The sequence below is a fragment of the Alosa sapidissima genome, chromosome 4, assembly GCF_018492685.1.
Source record: "Alosa sapidissima isolate fAloSap1 chromosome 4, fAloSap1.pri, whole genome shotgun sequence".
Classification (NCBI taxonomy): domain Eukaryota; kingdom Metazoa; phylum Chordata; class Actinopteri; order Clupeiformes; family Clupeidae; genus Alosa; species Alosa sapidissima.
The window spans coordinates 6,452,614-6,475,345 of record NC_055960.1 but is presented as its reverse complement, the minus strand read 5'-3'; the positions used below and the strand labels follow the sequence as shown (position 1 = coordinate 6,475,345).

The window sequence follows — 22,732 nt, the reverse complement described above, 5'->3', positions numbered from 1 at the left end:
ATGCAGACGACACACAGCTCTATCTGTCCTTTCCACCTGATGACCCCTTGGTTTCAGCACGGATCTCGGATTGCCTCTCAGACATAGCTACATGGATGAAGGCACACCACCTCCAGCTGAACCTCTCAAAGACTGAACTGCTGGTCCTCCCAGCTAAACCTACCATACACCAAGACATCAACATTATGAAACCCCTTCAGATGATCCAGAACGCAGCGGCACGCCTGGTGTACAACCAACCCAAAAGGGCACATGTTACCCCGCTGCTCATCCAGCTACACTGGCTACCTATGGCGGCCCGCATCAAATTCAAGGCTCTAACGCTTGCCTACAAAGTAGTCTCCGGTTCTGCTCCCGCCCACTTGATTGTCCTCATACAGACATACGCTACCTCTAGACCGCTGCGCTCCTCAGGCGAACGACATCTAGCTCTACCACCGGTACGCTCAGGCCAATCCAAACTTTTCTCATCTGTTGTTCCTTGTTGGTGGAACACTGCCAGTTCCTACAAGGGCAGGGACATCCCTCTCCATTTTCAAAAAACTCCTGAAGACCCAGCTCTTTAGAGAACATCTCCTCTCCATAGCACCACTTACAACAAATCTTGCTGATCCTAGCACTTACCAGCCGTCTTGAAATGACACGTAACTGTTAAAAACAGCACTCACTGATGCACTTATTCTTACTGTACTCTACCGTTTTTAAATTGTCCTAAAATTGTTGAGAATTGCTTTAAAACTTCACTTTGTCACTTTGGCTAAAAATGCGTCAGCCAAATGTAATGTAATGTAATGTAATGCATCCAGCCATAGTCCACTCTGTAAAGTTCTGTAAAGTTCCCCCAAGTTCTTAAATCACCTTTGCAATCCTCTTAGGCCTCAGTCATCCCTGTTGCTTGCACACCTTTTCCAGCCACACTTTTCCCTTCCAGTCAACTTTCCATGAATATGCTTCGATACAACACTCGCCCGCCCTTTCAGAAATTACCTTCTGTTGTGTCAATGAGTGTCTTCTGGACAACTGTCAAGTCAGCAGTCTTCATCACATTCTCTCCACATAAATAAATCACGCTTGTCAATGTGTCTCCCATCTCTTACCCAATCCTCTACTTTTGTGTATGTAAATGAGTGTGTGTTTGTTTTTGTGTATATGTGTGCTTCTCTGTATATGTGTGCCTTGCCATGCATTCAGAGGGTGCCATAATGATCCTAAGCTTCAAATTTTGTGCAGTTTTGAACATGTCAGCCAAAGATACCTTCGATTACAATAGAGTGGCGAAGTCCCGCCCCTTCTACTTCCGGTCCATGGGACCTATCTTTCAAAAAATTATGAACGGGAGTTAATGGAGAGATAACAATTATTTTTTAGTCCAGTTTGAATTGTGCCACGAATTTCACATATGATGTGTGTGAATTTAAAAGAAAATTTTTCACGTCAAGAAAGTACTGTTGTTCGATAGACTTCAAAAGTTATGTTGGTTTTGTGCGAATCCACTCAGTGGACTACATCTCTCGTCTCGAACGATGTACGTCACCACAACGTAATGAAACGCTAAGAGCTGTTATGCTAGTTAACGGTTGCATCTTGCTGCCTGCTATGTCACTTAACAGTATGTAATGTACAGTCTATGGACGAATACAACTTACCTGATGTGTTTAATCCTCTGACTCATGGTATTTTCTTCGGCAAGGAAAGCCCAATTAAGACCTGTTGCTGGTATGCTTGTACAATCTAGTGTGGCTGTGAATAAGCTAACGTCACTAGCGCGACTGATGGGTTTGTAGTCGTTGGAATTACGATCTTTCACAATGTTGTAATTCAATAGTTACGAAACAAACGGCAAATGTCTTTACATGAAAAATTGTCTTTAAAATTTACAAACATCATATGGGTAATTCAAGGTACAAGTCAACCGGGACCAGAAAATAATTTATTTTTCGCCATAGACTGCCGTTCACATTTTTTTGAAAGATAGGTCCCATGGAGGCAAACGGAAGGGGCGGGACTTCGCCACTCTATACCTAATTTTTGCTTTTTCATAGGTGCTGCTATACCTCAAATGAGTGGATATGAGATGGGTTGGCATGGCCGACCAAGTTTTGTGCAACCCGGTCTTTCAGTGTCCCGGGAATCCTGAATCCTGTCATAATGAATAAATCTTGGAAAATGGAAAACATTCTGTCAGTGTGTACAAATGGCAACAATCCAATGGTTACTTGTTGCCTCCTTACAATTATTACACATGATAACATTCATGTTGTCTTGAGGTTATGCTGCTTTATCAGTAATTGATATATCTTTATAGTAATGAGTGAGTCAGCAAGCGCATGTCATTTCTTGTCCTTGATTCCTCCACCGTCCATCTTTGTTCCATTCCTTCATTGTTTTCATCATATTTATTACAGGGCAGTTCCAGTGTTATGGATGTGACAATTGGACTCATATTGGTAAACAAAATGCCTTAGAGCATGGACACAATTAGTATCATTGAATTAATTTGCATAACCTTTAATGTAACCTCTGTCCTCTGAATACTGACAAATCCTCAAATTTAATATAATCATTTACATCCTAAGAATACAAAGAATTTTATCAGGGTTATGGATGTGACATGAAATAGACACACTTTTATGAGATTACAGGTTTTCTACAAATTCTGTGAATTTTGAAGGAAACTGCCAAAACCATGATATATGTAGCATGAAGGAGACTTTGAACACAAAACATGTGTTTTTGAAACTATGTGTCATTTTTGTAATGCATTATGTAGGGACAACTGCCGTTATGGATGTGATGTTTTCACATTATGGATGTGACGTGTCTGAACCAGTCCTCCACAAACTACATAAAACACATACTGAAGTAATGAATTTTGATATGAAACAATTGAAATAGTAATTATGAAAAACTAGCAATGAAATGATTGCATCCTCAGTGCCCAGTAAGATCCACAGGAAGAATCAGGACAACAAGTAATTTAAATATAAAAAAAATATATATATTTTTTTCTTTTACCGTCATCAATTTTGGTCAATGATTCCAGGATTACTGAAACACCATACCCACTAATTTATGATTTGCACACATGCATGCACGTGCACACACACACACAAACACATACAGACAGGCAAGCACAAACACATGCACACAAACACACACATAAACACCCACCCACATGAATGCACACACATAAACACACAATAGGCACGCATAGGCACGTGCGCATGCACACGCACACACAAACACAAACACAAACACATACACACACACCGTTAGCACCCTAACACACACACACACAATTCACATTATGTAACATCCACAACGCACCAATAAAGGTTTTAAAAGTAAGAAAGGGCCACAATTTGTTCTTCATACTTTACATTGATATAAATCAGCTTTGCACAAACACTTTGGACATTGTCGCATTAACACTGTAGGCTATGTGTAGTATAAACTTTGGTTACACTTTACTTGACAGTATCGACATAAGAGTGACATGACACTGTCATGAACGTGTCATAAACAAGTCATAAACGTTTATGACATAACACTTTTGTCATTAAGTGTCATTTGGTTTTTGTCATAACAAATTAGGTATAGGGTTAGGGTTAGAAAATTAGAATTCAAATTTATTTTAGTGTGTAGTTGGTTTGACTATTGTGCACTGGCCAGTTGTTCTCACCCCACTATTCCCATCTAAAAGTCAAATAAAATAAAATAAAATGAAATAAAAGTTAAAAAGAGAGATAAAAGAGAGGAACTATAAAAAAGACACAGAGTGGTTTAAAACTTTAATTTAATTTTTCATTCAGACCTTGTGGGTGTAGTGTTTGAAGTTTTAAAATCCACAATCTCTCTGCTCTTTTCCTCTGTAAAATTGTTCAGCCTGGGTTCCCTTCAAGGCCACAGACCCTCAAATGTGTGATGTTGTGCGTCTGGAAGTGTGTGACGAGGTAAGTGTTGAGTGTATTTTGTGTATGTTGTGCAGGTGTTGTTTAAGGCATGTGCGTAGTGTATGTCCAGTTTCCCCGATGTACAGCATGCGACAGTGAGTGCAGGTGATAACATAAACTAAATTGGGAGTGTCTAAATTTAATGGGTTAGTGGGTGCAGAACAGTGACTATGGATATTGATGATGAATAAGTGAGGGGTGAAATGTAGGTTTTCCTTAGGGGGTGGGGGTTGTAAGTGACGGGTGAAGGTGGTGCGTATGAGGAGGTCTTTGAGGTTTTTATTGCGTCTATATGCGGAGATGAGTGTGTGGTGTTGGAAGGTGGGGTGTGTTGTTTGGAAATCAGTATAGTGTTGTTTCAGTGTGTGGTGAAGGTGTTGTATGCCGTGTGAGTAGGTGCCAATAAGGGGCAGGAGATGGGGTGGGTCAGGGTTGGGGTTAGGAAGAGGGTTGGGGTTAGGGTTAGGAAAAGGGTTGGGGTTAGGGTTAAGGTTAGGAAAAGGGTTGGGGTTAAGGTTAGGAAAGGGGTAGGGGTTAGAGTCAGGGTTAAGGTTAGGAAAAGGGTTAGGATTAGGATCTGGTTTGGGGTCCGGGTTGGGGTTAAGAGGAAGGTCTGGTGTGGGAGTGGGTGATGGGCAAGTGTTTGGGGTGTATGAGTGAGTGGGAGCAAGGCCGGCCAAAGTCAAGTGCTTAATGTGGCGGAGGAAACGTTTAGAATAGTGCCTCTTACGGAGGGCTTGAAAGAGTTGTTGTATGGCATAGTGAAGGTCTGTGGGAAAGGAGCAGATGCGATGAAAGCGGATTATTTGTGATTTAACTATGGATCTAAACGTGTGTTTTGGGTGATTGCTGTGCTTGTGCAAAAGTGAGTGAGTGTCCGTGGGTTTAAAATAAACTTTGGAGCTAAAAGTTTTATGTGTAGGTGAAATAGGGGTGAAAAAGATGGTGGTGTCTAGAAAATTAATCTGGTGAGGGTCAATAGTGGCCTTAAGTGAGATGGATGGGTGATGTGAGTTTAAGGTGTCTAAAAAAGTGTTGAAATCCTGTAGGGGGTGTGGCCAAGCTCCAATGATGTCATCCAGATACCGAAAATAAAAAGTGGGTTGAAGGGGGCACCTGGCCAGGGCAGCCTGCTCCCACTCACTCATGTAGATGTTGGCGTAGGAAGGTGCAAAGCGTTGACCCATGGCAGTCCCGTGTACTTGTAGGTAAAGTTTATTGTCAAAGTTAAAATCATTGTGAGTGAGACAGATTTCTAAAAGTTGCAGGAGGATGGTGTCCGGTCTGTGAGGGTCTGGGTATTTTTGAAAGGTGTTTTGAACTGCTTGTAATCCGGCGGGGGTGTTGATATTGGTGTAAAGGCTATCTACGTCTAAAGTGAAGAGGTGAGTGTGGTGTGGGACCGCCATGGGTCGAAGCCTGGTGAGGAAGTGGTATGTATCCTTGAGGTAGGAGGGGTGTCTGTTGGAAAGGGGGTTGAGATAGGAGTCAATATAGATGGAAATGTTGTATGTGGTGCTCTTGCAGTCTGACACAATGGGACGACCAGGAGGAACCTGAGAGGGAACTGTCCAAGTGTGTGGGGGTTTGTGAATTTTGGGGAGGAGATAGAATTGTTGTGGTCGGGGGTGGTCTGGTCCTTGTAAAAATATACTTTGTTTATGGTTAATGAAGTGTTGTTGATAAAGTGAGGTGACTAACCGGCGGATTTCAGACTGCTGCGGGTTGGGTGGACTGTGCTATGGGTGAATAAAACTGGGTGTTGTTGAGCTGTCTGTGTGCTTCAGTGAGATAGTGATGGGTATCCATGATTACAATTTTGGAACCCTTGTCCGCCGGTTTGATGACTATAAATTTATTGTTTGTGAGTTGTGAAATGGCCTGTTTTTCTGCTAGTGTGAGGTTACTGGTGGTGGGGGGAGGGAGGTGTCTGAGAAAGGAATCGAGTGCCTGCCTGTCCCTGTGAATGTGCTTAACTAATTTCTTATCTAATTGTGAAGTGTGGGGTTCCCAAGTGGAGGGGAGAGTGAAAGGGGTGGGAGTGTAGGTGTCCTCTGAGGAAAAGTGATGGAGTATTTTAAGGCGGCAGTGATAAAGGTGTAGGTCCCTCTGGAGTTCCTCCCGGTCCATGCGAGTGGTGTGTGGAATGAATGTAAGCCCCCTTTCCAACAGAGAGCGTTGTGGGGAAGTGGGTTGGAAAAGGGTGGAAAGGTTCATGATTAAATCATGAGGGAGGGTGGGAGTGGGTGAGTGTGCAGGAGGGGGGGTGGGGGTGGGAGTTGGGGGGGCCAGGGTTATGGGTGGAGTTATTGAAAATGTAAATATTGGCATCAATGTGTAAAGATTGTATGAGCTGTATGGGGTGTCCAGTGTATGTTATCTTGGGTGGTGTGGAAGGTGTCTGGGGGGGATAGTGGGGATGTGGGAAGTTATAAAGTTGTTAATGTGAGTGAGATTGGCCTTCTGTTGGGTAGTGAGGCGGGGTGAAAAATTAATAAGTGGAATGTGTATGATTGCATCGGGGAAAACTGTAGAAGCATGTTTGTAGAGGATGAGGAACTGTCTGATGCTGGTCTTTTTGGAGTCGTGGTCCTTGTTGTTGAGGCCCACTGACAAGACCACCGACTTCACTTGGGGAAGGGGGGTGGTTTTCTGTAAAAGTTTGGCAAAGTGGTAGGTGGTGGCTCCGGGGTAACTGTCAATTTGTATATCGGGATGGGTGAAGGGGGGAATCCTGTTGAGATTGGAATCTCCTATGAAAACTAGTGGTTTGTGTATTGAAATTGACCATTCTTCCAGTTTGTTTCTGAGGGCACGGTGATAGGTGGGGTGGAAGAGGTGTGTAGTGGGTAGTGTGGGTTGTAGGAGGAGGTTGGAGATGGTGTGTGGTGAGGTGTGGGGTGTGGAAGGGATAGGAGGGTTGGGTGTCTCCGGCGGTCCCACAGCTTTTGATGGAGAGGGCTCAGCTGCAGTTGTGACAAATCGTTTGACTTGAGTCCGCCCTTTCGTCATCGCCCTCTCCAGCTGTGGAGGCGCCGGAGTCTCCCTCTCCTCCTCTGGTGGATGCTGTGGGGATAAGGAAACTATATTATCAATGGTGTGTACTACTAAATGGTTGGGGGGTTGTGTATGTGTTGGCCTGGGTGAGTGTGTGGTGGTGGGGGTAGCGTTTGCTTCAGGTTGGATGTGTGCTGTGTGGTGAAACTGTGTTGTGACTCAACTTGGGACGCTGGGGTAGTGGTTCTGCTGTATGTGCTTGTGATATTATGTAGGGGGAAAGGTGTGTGGTTGTGTTAGCAGGAGTGCGTGGAGGTGTAAAGTGTGGTGTAGTGAGTGTGGCAGCTGTCAGTGTTGTATGTGTGTGAGTCTGTAAGTTGGTGGATCCTGGTGGTGTGTTGTGATTGTGTATGGTTGGAAGGGTGGAAGTGGGAGGGGAAGTGGAAGTAGGGTTGGGAAGTGTTTGAGCCAACGTGTCTGTGGTTGTGTGTGATGGTGAAGTTGTGGATGAAAGTGGTGGAAAATCTGAAAGGCATGTTAAAGTAGATGGGGGGGGTATGGGGAGGAGGGGGTGTAGGCAAAGGGGCGGGAGTAGGGGGGTTGAGGGCCAGGTGAACTGTGGGAAGAGTGGAGTCGGTGAATCTTTTCTGGTACCTCTTCCTGGCCCAGCCACACGCTATTTGAAAAGCTGTGTTGTTAAAAGGTGCTGAAGATGTAGTAAAATTTAAAATTTGTGAGGTGTAGTGGTTGTGTAAAATTTGTAGTTCTAGTGTCTGGGGTGTGGGGGCGGCTGGTTTGATGAATTCTGTGAGTTTGGTGACCTGTCTGTACATGCCTGTGGGGAAAGTGTGTGTATCCAGAGCTGTGTGTGTGATCTGTTTGTGATGTGTGACTTGGATTAATTTAAAGTATTGTTTGGCTTGTTGGCGTGTGAGGGGATCTGGTTCATGTCTGAGTGTTTGTGTACATGTCTGGTGGTGGAGTGGGGTGTGTGCGAAGAGGGGGGTCTAGTGGAGGTTAAGGTGGATGCATATGTGTCTGTGTGGGCCTAGGGGGTCTATGTGTATGAATGTATCTGGTGTTGGGTGGGGGCATAGGTAGGAGAGGACGTGTTATGTGAAGGTAGGAGTGGGTAGGGTATTGTAAGGGAAAGCCTCTCTGTGTGGGGTTGCATTGCATTTCTGTAAGTGTGAGGGGGGGTGGGTAGGAGTGCGGTAGGTCTAGGATGGGGTTGGGGTCTAAGGGGGGGATGTCTATGAGTGGGTCTAGCTAAGTGTTTGGGAAGGGGAACCGTGGCAGACATGATATGTTATGGGTGGATGGAGACAAAACATGCAGTAAAAATACAAAGAAAAAATTAAAATAGATTAAAAAAAGGAGGATATAATTAGAATAGGAGAATTGTAGATGTATGTGGGGTAGGGATTAGGAGAGAAGGAAAGAAAAAGTGTGTTTGTGTGGTGTAAAGAGGGCTAAAGAGTGGGGACGGGAGGAAGTTAAAGTGAGTGGTGGAATAAAAAGAAAAAAGAAAAAGAAAAGGGCTGTGAGTGTAAGGCTAGGCTAAACCATGGGGGTATATGAGATTAAAGTAAATGTGTGTAGTTATAGGTAAGCAGGTGAACAGAAATAGAAGGGGCAAAGAAAAAGTGTGGGTAAAATGACTTGTATAAAAAGGGAAATAAAATAGTTTTAATTAAAAGAGAAGGACTAAAATGTGAAGGGGATAGCTAAAATGTAAGAAAACAAAGAGTCAAAACAGGCTTAAACAAGATTAAAAGGGGATAGCTGTGGGGAAATCTTACCTCGGTAAAAGCAGTAGTCCAAGTAAAAAGGCTCACCTAAGCAGTTAGGTGAGCCTTGGAGTCCAGTAGAAACTTTATTGCACAGCCAGTGGTGATGAATCCTTGTGTAAGGTTGGAAAAACCTGTCCGGATGAGTTTATAGAGAAGGGTGAAGAGTCCTTGGTGGTTTGTAGAGAGAATATTGTCCTTGTTTCTGAGGGGAAGCTCCACAGCTTCCAGATTTAAAAAATTAAAAGTGTTTTAATATTAAAAAAGCCAAATAGCTTAGGTAAGAACTTCTAAGATCGAATTTTAAAAGTTCCAGCACTGTGTTGAGTCTTTGTATTAAAAGTTATAAAAGCCGACGTTTCGTAACATTGATACTTCTTCAGGGCTAGTCTGTGTTTGCAGTGTGGTGTCCTATATGTAGGAGGGGAAGTTGGGAGAAGGAAGTGGGAGTCAGGTGTTCTAGAAGAGAACTTGGGATTGGTTAAAAAATGATGATGTAAGGTGATGGATGTGATTGACATCCAATTGGTGTCTGGGAAAGAAAGGATAGAGGGACAAATAAAAAACTAGTGGATGATAACCTTTGAGTGCCCAGTGGTAAAGTGGCTAAGGCACAGGTCTGGCGATGGGAAGGCCATGGGTTCAAAGCCAAGAGTGAAAAGAACAAATAAACAAAAAATGGCATTATGGAAAAAAGATATTTATATATTGTAAACGAATGTTGTGCATGTTCTCAGATTATGAAACACGGATGTGCAAATGTGTTTCGCACCAACTGCGCTGCAACGATTGGAGCAAAAGTGTCGAGTGCATGACTCTTGAAAGTTGTGACTCGCAGGATAGGATTTGTGTACCTGTAAAAAGGATTTGTGAACCCATAGCCCCTATTTTGTGTTAACAAGATATTAAAAAAACAACTTCAACTTTACTGTTACACATTTATGACTTTAGTGTGCACATGCAAAATCTGCAGTTAAATGTGCTCGCCACTTTTGCACCCAATATACCTTCATAGACCCCCTTAAAGACAAAAAGATAATTTGGGCCCTGTTTTCCTTAGCTATACTGAAATAGGCTAATGATGTCAAGTGCGCTTCTGTGGGGTTAGGGTGGGCGAGGTGGCTTCGGATTGCTGTCGCGGAACATTGGAATTTGTGGCTGCCCAGGACTTTTCTAAAACGTCTCTCTATCACCTGCACACCACATTAAAATTACGTATTTAGCAGTCAAAATCCGAAACATGTCCAGGAGGGGAGAAATCGTCGGACATCCATTTTTTTTTGTTATTCAGCACCCCTGGTCAAAAATAGGTTCCCGCGCGCCTGGATGACGCCTGTCATGACTATACATTTCCGCCAGTGCGCAATGAGATTCTACAAATGTTAAGAATCTGTACTGTGAGAAACATTGCAAAATCCATCCAGTCTTAAGCAGTTTTGACTGTATAATCCAGGGGTGGGCAAACTTTTTGGGTCAAGGGCCACATTGGGTTTTGAAAATGGGCCGCCCCCCCCCCCCCCCAATGGCTATGGAGTGGCTATGGAGGTTGGGTATCGTTTGGGTTTTATCCGATACCGGTGCTAAATCGATACTTTTAAAACGGTGCCTGATCCGGTACCCAGATGGCACACATAAATCTTACCGATGTCGGGCCGATGAATGCCGTTACAGTCTAGAAGACATCGCATAGGAAGTGTTTGCTCATTGGCAAGACATCACCGGGATGTCGGCAAATCATCGAAGACGACAATGAGCCAATGTTTCAACGACTCATCAAAGCTATGCCCACCCCCGGCTTATACAACCTTTATTTATTTAGGTCGGAACTTGAGATTGCACATTTTACACTAGGCTATAAATGATTAGATCTATAAAGACACAAGAAAGATGCCAGAAATATTTTTAATTCATTTTATTTAATGTTTAAAAAAGTCTGAATGATGAAAAAATACTGTTAGAAAATGTTCCCCCAAAAATCAGGTTCTTCTCCTGCAAGAGACAAAAACAACAATTAATTCACCGCAATACTTTAATCTTTAAAGTCTACCCTTACTGATTGCTGTTAAGGAATTTTCATAGATGCAGAGAACCACTACTGAGCTCGGAGAAATAGATTTCAAACCCATTAGCATTACCTCAGCTGATATTTCAATCAAGCAGAGGCGAGCTAATGCCGTTACTTGGCTAGCGCGCTAACGCCGGCCAAAACACGAACTCTGGAAGTGACTAGAGAAAGTTGGGACTGAAACGTAGCCTACATTTGCTTTGGGAACTTCGGCTGATGCATTTATCTGTGCATTTCCTCTGTGCAAAGGCGTTATGATGACACGACCAGCAGGTTAGCTCAGCCAAGACAGTAACGTTAGCTAATAGCCTAGCTCCCACTCCTCTCCATACAAAAACGACAGCCTTTCCTGGGTTAAGTCTCACGGTCAAATAATAATTGCTATTCTTACACCCAAGCATATTGCTGTCCTTGTACCGGTAATCATGGAGGCTGTAGTGTTAACATTTCGCCATAGCCGCTAGCTAGGTTTAACATATTTTCCAGTGTTAGCTCAACTAGCTAACGTGAATTAGTTCACAACGAAGTTGTAATTACCCCAAAACAGCTCTTTATAAAGTAATGTACACCAAGTTATGGCTTAGCCTAGCAGGCATAAACAGTCATACAATTGACACAATGCCTATTTTCTGACAATTTACATGAGTGAATTTACCAACCTGAAAATCGCTGCTCCAGGAGGCTGATCTGACGTGCCTGGCTGCCTGCTACACACGCAGAAAAAGAACAGATAGAGCGGGATCTGCGTCTGGTAGTAGGAACGATCAAAAGCCAACATAGATGGAAGCTGGGGTAAAAAAAACAAGATAGCGGGATCTGCTTTGGATAGTAGGAACGATCAAAAGCCAACATACATGGAAGCAGCTTCAGGCCGATACCCCTGCGACATTATTATATGGGAGGATTCCATGCTGATCTGAAACCGACATCGGGCAGATGTATGTGTGATGTCTGGGTACTTTGTATTTAAATTAAAATGGTCTAAATCATGAATTGCTTTTTTTATTGATAAGACAAATTTGAACAGGAAATTGAACTGTTATATTCAATTTACTATCAATATCTCATTGCTCCTACGCATAATAGTCTACATTTAAATGTTAAAACAACTTGCCATGGATGTAGGCGGTTTGCCATAAGGTATGTTAAAACCGCTTGCCATAGAACTGCCAGGTCATGGACAACGGCATTTGCAAGCAGCTAATCTAACAGGGACTCTTCCTGAATTACTTTCCAGTTAATTTAGTGTGTTCCCAAATGCTTCAAGAAATTTCATGTCTTCCCCCATAACACGCAATTTGAACATGTTAGGCTGTCAGTGTTGAAGTGTTTAGATTCCCAGCGCTATAGGCATTTTAACAGCATGGTATGCGCTATACCAGTCAGCTGAGTTTAATTAGCGATAAAGTACAGAGATGGTTCCGTAGCCTCTTTGACAGCTCAGTGACATCAGGTATGTAACCTACATATTTATGCTTTTGCCAGCTAACTTTTATCTTCATATTCATTGTGATGTTATATGGGCCTCATGCACATGAAAGATTAATATCATGTCATTATGTTGTTTAGAACACACCGTGAAATAAAGTTTTCACCTTACAACTTATATTGTGTAACGTACTGTTGATGTACTGTTGATGTTGTTTCATAGCCTTTTGCTTGTGTGTAGTTAGGCCCACTGCTAGATTTTGACAGGAGCTTGTGATATCGCTTTAAAGCTACTTGGCCTCCCGCAAGCTGTCAAACTCTGTCCACTCGCCTATAGTGGTGCACCCCTCTGGTTTATACATCCAGTGTTTATGTTAGCTAACTGTATCTGGATGTGTGCTATCAGAGCAAGACGTTAGAGATAGCGCATGACATGCAGTGATGCCTCGTACAAAAAAAAAAACCTGATTTAAGCACCGAAATGAGGCACCGAAATCCACGTTGTTATTCAATGCAGTTACTACCGTTTGCGTCGGCACCGGTGCAACCGTGTTTCGGTGCCCAACCCTACTATGGAGGTTCTTTTTAGGATGGAGGTTCTTTTGAGGCTTAAATCTGTCATGGCTTATTTAAGGGGTCAGACATGTGATGCTGTTACCACACACTGATAAACACATACAGTACAGGAACAGAATGAAATAAAACCAGTCATCTCATATGTGGAAGAACACATAGGCAGACATGAACTGATTATGAAGATAAAATTCATAATTTCTGATTCTGAACAACCAATGGCATTGTATTAAGCATTATGGTACACATCATCTTAACCTGATCACACAGTCTGCATGCCTAGCCAGTCCTCTGATACGTTTGGGATTCCTTAGAATTAGAAGTGACTAGTACAGTGCCTGTTCAAACATGTCATTCCTAGAAAACCTGTAGTCCAATTACATGCCTGCAATGCCTGCTTTGAAAATAGAATGATAGGGAAAAACATCATTCTAGCTAAGCATTCAATAATGAACTGAATATTATATTATAATATATTAGTCTATAATTACAGTTTTTCTTGATTGCTTTGACCAGCTTAAAGAAACTGGGATCCACTTGGTCTTCATGAACACCTTCTTTGCAGCAGAAGTCATCTCTTGTGAATGTGTTCACAGTTACACATTGGGTTCACACATTTCCCACATCCTTTTGCAAAACAGTTAACACAGATGTCATTCAAAGACCCCAAACCTTGCTAAACAAAAGGAAAACATCTTTTCACAGGTGGTAGAGATTCCTTGCACAAGTCTGAATCTCTGATACACCTGTGTGAAACTCCTTTGCACAATTATTCAATAGGCAATCATTCATTATCCATAAGAGATGCCTGTTCTGTGTTGCTATTTGCAAGTAGGCTATGGATCTAAGGCACATTTAGAGAAATTATTGTACAGCCTATTTGGTGAAGAAAACAGTACAAAAGGTGTTTACTGGAGGTCTATTTTGATGAAAAATGACAAGTTGTAGTTAAATGAAATTTGTCTTGTCTAGGTGCTTACTGTAAGTCTTAGTTGTCAATGACAGTTACATCTTGGGAGGAATGAATGCAATTATTTTTTCAAAACATGGTTCAAAATGTTATGTGATCACGGCTAAGTGAATCTTCGGTGCATTTCACCTGTGTCGACAGCAAGCAGGTTCAAAGATTTAGAGTGGGGCATGTAGCACTCTAGAATCTTTGGTAGCAGTACAAACTCCACTGGTACGAAAAAACGTGTGCTGGTCAGGTAGGGCTTTTATCGGAGATCTGCAGCTGAATGCCACAAAGACCAAGGAGTTGGTGGTGGACTTCAAGAGATCTAAGCCACATACTGTATGCTACCAGTCTCCATTGAAGGGGTCAGTGTGAAGGTGGTCAGCATATAAGTACCTGGGGGTACACATGGACAATAAACTGGACTGGTCAGCTAACACAGATGTGCTGTATTGGAAAGGGCAGAGTCAGCTTTACTTCCTGAGGAGGCTGCAGTCATTCAATGTCTGCAGTAAGCTCCTCTGGATGTGTTACCAGTCAGTCAACCAGTCAGGAACGCAGCGCATACCACGTACAATGTGAACCCGGCTTAAAGGTTTTAGCATTGTATTGTTACATAACCACTCATTTGGAGTATAGCGCCATCTAGTTAAAAAATAAAAAAGCAAAAACGAGGCGTTGTAATTGTATTTTGGCTGACATGTTCAAAACTGCATTATGAACACATGAACTTAATCATAAACACACACAGGCACGCACGCACACACACACATAAAGGCACATATACTGTACACACGCACTTATACGCACACACACACCCATTACCCCCACACACACACTACAAGCGAACCCACACAAAGACGCACACATATACACAATAACAAACACACACTATGCACACACTCATTTATGTACACAAAAGTAGGGGATGGAGTAGGAGATGGAGACAGATTAACAAGTGTGATTTATTTTTGCGGAGAGAATGTGCAGGACTGTGCGGCGGTCATATTTTGCACCACTCTGCGGTACATCTAGTTCCTTTCCCAAACCGTCAATATTTACATTATCTAGACTGTACTGGTCTTATCAATATGTTTTTCTTTCAATATCCTTTCTTTTTTTATCTGCTTGTTCTGTGTGTAATGTGTAGCTGTTTGTCTTGTGTTATATGTAACCATAGCTGTATTGTGTCTTGTCTGATAGGTATCTTTGGTCTGGGAACCAGCTTGCACAGCTTGCTTAGTCACTTGTACCCTTTTTATATTTTTAAATTGTTTTATTTTTCAGTGTGCTCAGAAAGAAGTATAAATTGGTACAGGCTAAGTAGATGGATATATAAAATATTTTAGATAGTATCTGTACTTGCTTAATTTTTGACCTGCCAATGTTTATACAGTATTTGATTGTATTCTGTATTCTTAGATATTTGTATATTTGTATTTAAATTTGTATTAGGATATTTTGTATACTGGGAAGTGTGTTCACGTTGCTGAAACTATTTAAAATATGGCAATTGTAAAAGACTAAGACTCGCATATATGTCATGTCATGTGACCAGTACGCATTTCGGCACACCTGAGAATGCTTAGACCATACCTGAGCAAACCTGATGACGCTCCATGCATGTTGTTCGCTTGAAATAAACCAGAGTAAATTCTACGGTATATCAGTGTGCAGAGGTTTACTTATTTGTTTTATTTTTCTGTTTGCTCTTTTATACCCCTTTAAACACACCTTAAACGTTGCACTTTGCAAATCATCCTCTTGTTATTTTGTATTGGGTCTAAAGGTAGTTTTTAATATAAAAACTAAGGTCTCCTAGTGCACTGTAGCTTGAAATTATTCTTCATTGTAAGTGACTTTGGATGAAAGCACCAGCTGAATGGATAAATGTAAATGTAAAGGAATGGCAATGTACAGTATGGCAGTGTCTGAGGTTTCTGGGCCTGATGACAGCAGAAAATCAGAAAATGGGTTTTGTAAAAGTCTGTTAACTCTGAGATTTGGGAAACTGTGGGCTTTACGTTACGGAACGAGGCTTAACACAAACTTTGGGTTAGTTGCCACAGCCAGCCTAACTGACTTTGTGAACCAACCTGCTTGCTAGCCGGTTTTCTTGAACAAACAGTGAATTTCCATATCTACTCCCTGCTGCTGAACAGCTAGGACACAGTTGCCATTATTGTATCTGTTTGATGAAAAGCTGAATTAATGTGCATGAAGATTCAGAATAAATGTGCCATTCCCTCATGACTAATCGGAGGTTACTATTTTGAAATTAAATTGGAAGAGTATTCAGTAGCCAAACACCATGTCACCACTTTTCCAACTGAAGGCAAATATTAAAAGAGGGAAGGCCTAAATTAATCCAGAATCTAGACTATCTACCCCTTTGTGCTGGTTTATGGAGCAGGCCTAGACTAAAATAATTGTTTGTGCTTTTAAGGAGATGCTACAGAAACTCTTTGAACACTGTTGCTGGACAACCACAGAACTGGTTCTATGTCTGGTTCACAATAGGCCTATTCAAGAACATTGCTCAACCACATTGGCCAAAAGGTTGCCTCATGTAGCCTATCATCATTTTTTCATTCCATTTTTCCATAGTCTAAATAATCATAAATAATTATGAAACAAATAACAGAACATTTAATGATTTACAAACAACACAACAATAGACTATTTCATAACTTAAGTCTTGAATGATGTCTTAAATGGTTGTTTTTCGCCAGCCAGGATGTGCTATCACATGGGCCACATATCTAAGCATGGCAGACGGATTCAAAGTAAGTTCACAACTCATTTAACTTATTGCCATTCTAGTTGGCTCTAGTGGGGAAGATTTTTTTTTAATCAAAAGGTTGATTAATATTTGGTATAAGACCACAAACACTAGGGGCTCTTTCTTGCGTCCCAGCGCAATTGACTTTGTATACTCGCGCTTTTGTCTTTCCTATTTTGCAGTCAGCGCATATTGGAATTTTCCCTCCACGGGTACATGCCTGTAAATTAGGGAATTTGATTGCGCCCACGGGGGCGGTTCAGCGAAAAGACGGGGCGTGTTCCGGCGCAAACGTTCACTGTTGATATTTTGCAGTTTCAGAAAACAATTCCGCTGGAACCCCCTGGAACTCCCTGGATCCTAGTCTAAAGTCTGTGGCGCAAATTCAGATGCTATTTTAAGGGCGCATGCATGACCACAGTAGCCTGGCCTCGGCCTGCCTACGTACTTCCGGTCGATTTCTTTTCCCTACAGTACTCCGTCTGGAATAGGTTGATTCGCGCTCGTTTACTTCGGAGGTTGGGCAGCCGACCAACCAGCGAACAGAGGGCGTCCCTGAGAGCGATTACGTACCCAGGCATGGTGTTTCAATTACTACGTCCCCGCCCCCGAAGCAGATCGCTTGGAATACATCAACGAGCGAAAAGGGCTTATACTTATGAAATCTTTGAGCAAATGTGAATAATAGTTTAGCCTATTAACAGGAGTGTCACGAACAAAGTCACAGTGGAATAGGATGTTATATCGTCAGCTAAACTTTAGTCATAGATTTTGTCACTTGAAATAGGCTACGAACGTACCCGAGTCAAACTTTAGTTTAGTAGGCTACATGGTCGCATCAAAATCGCTATTTTTCAAACACTAAGAAGGCTCGACATAACTTGACACTGGTCGAAGCATCATCAGTGTCTCTAGCCTACATATGAACTCGAGCATTAAGAACATTGTTCGTGTACACATAGTTTACTAAAAAGAAAGATTTTGGACAACTCACTCCTTGCAAGATGGCAAGATGGCAGCAAGCAGAAAAAACTTGAAAAGTGAGTTGTTCAAAACCTCTCTTTTAGTAAACTCTATGTAGGCTACACCAACAATGTTCTCAATGCTCTAGTTCATGTGTAGAGACACTGATGATACTTCGATCAAAGTTTCATGTTGTGTCAAGCCTTCGTAGTGTTAAAAATAGCGATTTTGACGCGATTGTATCAAAAAAGTAGTGGCCCTATAGGATTCCCAAAAGGATTAAAAGTGGCGCTTTGGACGTACTTATGCATTTATATGAAAGTTTCACCTGGGTACATTCACAAAACACTATATGATGCATTTTGGCAAGAGTTACGCTGATGAAACGTGTGATTGTTTGCTGATAAGATGCACCCGTGCTTGTTATGGGCGTGATGCAGAGAAACTTCTCTGTATGACGAAACGCCGGTTGTTAGTGATTGGTTCAAAGCGGTTCAAAGGAACTCCAATGATTGTAAACCTCAAACTGTGCCCTCCCACCCAGAAATAAACGTACGCCTATGGATCTAGGCCAGACTCTCTGCAAAGTCAGTTTCCAGGCTATGACCACAGGCCTGCATGAATAGACCTCTCCAGAATAAATCCCGCCTCCGTAAAGTCCGTATCCATCAAACTTCCGGGCGTCGAATGTCTATGGGAAATAACATGGCGTTTCGAAATATCATACCGGTAAAACATCTGTAGGTGGCGAAGTAGAAAAAAATGGTGGGCCGATTGGCCTACACACTTCTGCCATCTAGTTTCCACTGGGTTTTTTTATTGTCAGTGCTGTTAAAGTAGAAATATATCAGTAAGAAGCACTAAGCTAACGCACGCTTCAGACGCCGCGACTCCCCCAGTCAAGGTTGCCTAGCAACGGCAATGTTTCATAGTTTGTCTTCACCGAAATGGAGTTCGTGACACCAGAGCCTACAGAGTTTGACAGGTACGATCTTTAGAAACGCCATGTTATTTCCCATAGACATTTGACGACCGGAAGTTGGACGGATACGGAAGTTACGGAGGCGGGACTTATTCTGGAGAGGTCTATGAATGCGTTACACACACATCAAAGCCTTGATAATATTTGTCCATTTCCCGGTTTTGTTCGTGCATTGGTGACCTAAAAATTTAGTAGCCTATAGTATAACATCTACATGCAATATCTTTTATATATAACATCTACATGCAATATCTTTATCAACAACAACGCCTAATTACGACCTATTAATTTGGACAACGTTATACAGCCCTATAAAGGCTAGTTACCTTTAGTTTTGTTCCAATTTACGTTGTGTATGGCTTTAAACATGGCGCGCGCTTTAACATCAGCCTAAGCATTATTCCAGCTGCGCTAAGGTTTTAAGCACCATAATTTTGCCTACCTTGTTGTAGCCCATTAGCCTAGAAATCTAGACGCGCCCCTAGCGCGTAGCCCATCTGAAATAACTCCAAGCTTTGCTATGTTCCCTCCATCCTTTCGTTATTATAAAAAAAAAACGTTATATATATACATGATGGCCTTGAGTTAGTGAATTAGCTTAAATCAGCTTTTTATGTGCTGTTAATCAGCAACCATAGATAGTACAAGAAAGCAGCAAGTATGGCTACAATTTCTGTAGTTGCTGCATCCATTCATTGTTATTCTCTCTCCTGCTCAAACAAATGTTGTGCGTGCATTAAGTTGATGATAACGTGTTTACAAACTCTACTTTACAGAAAATATTGTAAATAGCCTACTGTCATGCAGTTAATGGGATACTGTGCAGAGTTGAAAGTTAGGTCAACTTGGAAACTGTTTCTCGTTGTTGAGTTGCCTGAAGGAGCCCTTGCTTGGCTGCCTGTGCTGCGCAACGCACACTTACCATACATAATTTAAAAGAAAAATATGACCACTCAAGGGAAATCAGTGTGGTGTCCATGTGAAAAAATAGGCATAAATCTAGCATACACATTTTCACGAATCACTGATGTGTTGATGACATAAATTAGGAAATATTAGACTTAAGGAGACGTGATGTTGAATTGCATGCCGATGCCATTTAACCCAAATGCCTAAGACGGCAGCACGGGAGATAAGAGATTAACTGACAGAAGATATGCATTGTCTATATAGAGAGGTAATGTTAGATTACATTGTACATTGCAAATATATCACCATGCATTCATAACCTCGTGATTCAGTGAGAATGATCCCAAAACATCGGAAAGTATGTCTTTGTGACAATTCTGTATTACATTTTGTCAAGAGGAAAAATCAATAGCTAACTGTTCCCAACTGAACAGTGATTATAACGCTGTGAACGCTCCTGCTGCGCCTGGCAAATACGCCACCATAATAGCAATCATCTATGGAAAAAGTGTGCCTGTTGTTAAAGGGAATGTGAGATGACGCTCTGATTGGTTTATTGCACGTTACACCCAAACCACACCCATGATTAATGTAGCTACTTCAGACCACCCCATTTTAGATTTGCGTCGGGCGCAACAGTCAGTTATCCCTCTGGTAAAATAACATCAGCGCCCAAGATCCACCCACAAAGTGACTTGCATTTTGTGCAAAGACACTTCCGTTTTAGACCATTAAAATAGAGCCCTACATGTAGGTGTTTTAAGGTAGACTACCCTATTTCAACTGCCTTTTAGTATATTAGTATAGTATATGTCTGCCGAGCTAATGCTGTGGGTTAGGCTACTTGATTTAACACAGCTTTGTACAGGTGCACGGGCTCTGAACATGACAATAGCCGTTTCCCAAAGTCAAGGAAGCATTCAGTATACTCAACGGCCGCCTTTTCAAGGACGCCACGTCATCGAACGCCAAGCACTGTTCCAATGTCCAAAATGCGCGTCCTTCATTCTGAGATTTTTCAAGGATGCATCTGTGAATCCTCAGGTGAACAAAAATACCCATAATCCTCTGCGTTGACATACATCGGAGCAGTGCCTCTACTGAAACAGAAGCGTACAGTTAAAAGTGGAAGTGCTCAGGTGGAACCGTGGTGACGTGCACATTCACACTAGCTAGTCTGTTCCAAAGTAGAGTCCGAGAACGCTAGGGAGGCCTCTAATCTCATTTTTAGAAGCAAGGAAGCATTCTATCAAGGAAGCATGCTCAACTTTGGGAAACACCAAATGGCTGTCTACATGTTTTTTGTCAAATGTAAAGACACAGGGTTGACAGTAGTGTTGCGCGGGCCGGCTTATGAACCGGCGGCACCTGTGGGTTGACCCGCGGGTTGGGCGGGGGCGGGTGAGATTTACAACCAATATTTCGGGTTAAGAAGAGGGACGCTGGCCGACTGAACAGGCTGGTAAGGAAAGCTGGCTCTGCATTGAGCTGGAGTCACTCACAACAATTGCAGAGAAACGGACCATGAGCAGGATGCTGGCGATCATGGACAATGACTGCCACCCACTACACAGCACGCTCAATAAACAGAGGAGCGTGTTCAGTGGCAGATTTCAGGTCAGGTTGAGGAGGTCCTTTGTCCCCTGGGCCATCCAACTTCCAACTGGGGGCAGCCGTGGCCTACTGGTTAGGGCTTCAAGCTTGTAACCGAAGGGTTGCCGGATGATCCCCGAAAAATGTGGGCAGGGGAAGTGGTTGAGCACTGCTCTCCCGTGCCCACATCCACGGCTGAAGTGCCCTTGAGCAAGGCACCTAACCCCTCACTGCTCCCTGAGCGCCGCTGTAGCAGGCAGCTCACTGCTCTGGGTTAGTGTGTTTGTGTGCTGTGTGTGTTTCACTAATTCATGGATTGGGATAAATGCAGAGACCAAATTTCCCTCACGGGATCAAAAGAGTATACAGTATATACTTATACTTTTCAATGCCACACAAAAGGGGAGGGGAGAAATAGACTTTTCCATCATATCATTTTGTGTGCTGTCCACCTGACTGTTTTACTGGCTATATTAGCCCTTCTACACAATCTGGACTGTGGTCATAATATCTACCTTATAACTTATTGTTACATATTTTTCTTAAAGTATATTCTTTTTCTTGTTTGTTAAGCAATTCTATTATGTTTACACTTTTGTCTTTTCATTGTCATAGTTAATATTTAATAACAAGCAAAGTTATTGCACTGTTCAATCCCTGTACTGTTTACTTTTGCACTACCACCATTGCACACACTCTACCATAGCACCTTATCATGGTCAATGCATCACATGGTCAGTCCAGACCTTTGTAATCACTTCACATGCTCTTTCATTTTTTATATATCTGTGAGTGATTTTTACAGTATGTATGTGAAATATGTGTGTGTGTGTGTGTCTACCTATATATCAATTAGGGCTGTCAAATGGTTATTTTTTTTAATCATGATTAATCACTGAATTTCATTTTTTTTTATCATGATTAATCGCTGAATTTCATCGCTGAATCACTGTGTAACTCACTAGCATGAGTGACCCAATCTAACATTGCCAGATTGCAAATGGTACAAAATGCAGCTGCTAGACTCTTAACAGGCACTAAGAAGAGAGAGCACATTACACCTGTCCTGGCTAAATTGCACTGGCTACCTGTAAAGCAGAATAGATTTTAAAACGTTACTCTTTGTTTTTAAAGCCTTAAGGCTTAAATGGACTAGCTCCTTCTTATATCTCAGACATGCTATCCCCTCATTCTGCATCTAGATCATTCAGGTCTTAAACAGCTTCTCACAGTTCCTCATTCAAGACTTACTGTGAAACAAGAGGCGACCGGGCCTTCTCTGTAGTTGCCCCAAGGCTCTGGAACTCTCTCCCACCACACAGTCCTGTCCCACAGAGAGAAGACCTACCTCTTCTCTCTCGCTTTTACTTCCTCCCGAGACTTCCCTTGCTCTTTTATGTTATTTTATTTCATTTGCATGTTTGACTATTTTTATTCTGTTTTTTATTCTGTTATTATCATTATTACTTTTATTTTTTTTATTTGCATGTTTTACTGTTTTTATTCTGTACTATTGTTTTTACCAGCCAAAGAGGATTGTTGATAACAGAACAAGTGACGGTGTAGCCTAAAATAAAAAATCTTTGGCGTTATATGATTGGTCCTTATTACACGACTCTTCACAAGGCAAGTAGAACACTCCATTGACTTGAATGGGCTTTCCCAAAGTTCTACGGTAAAATATTTTCATGTAATTACCGCTGCAAACATATAATTACCGCTGTCAATGGCAACGGAGTTTG

The 22,732-nt window shown here is 42.1% G+C and overlaps 1 long non-coding RNA gene across 1 annotated transcript; it reads left to right on the top strand.

The window, feature by feature from the left end:
• Positions 1–1,437: 1,437 nt before the first annotated feature.
• Positions 1,438–13,840, top strand: LOC121707930. Its single transcript, XR_006031429.1, has 3 exons — positions 1,438–1,450; positions 13,378–13,386; positions 13,703–13,840. It is a non-coding gene; the product is annotated as an uncharacterized LOC121707930 (long non-coding RNA).
• Positions 13,841–22,732: the final 8,892 nt, after the last annotated feature.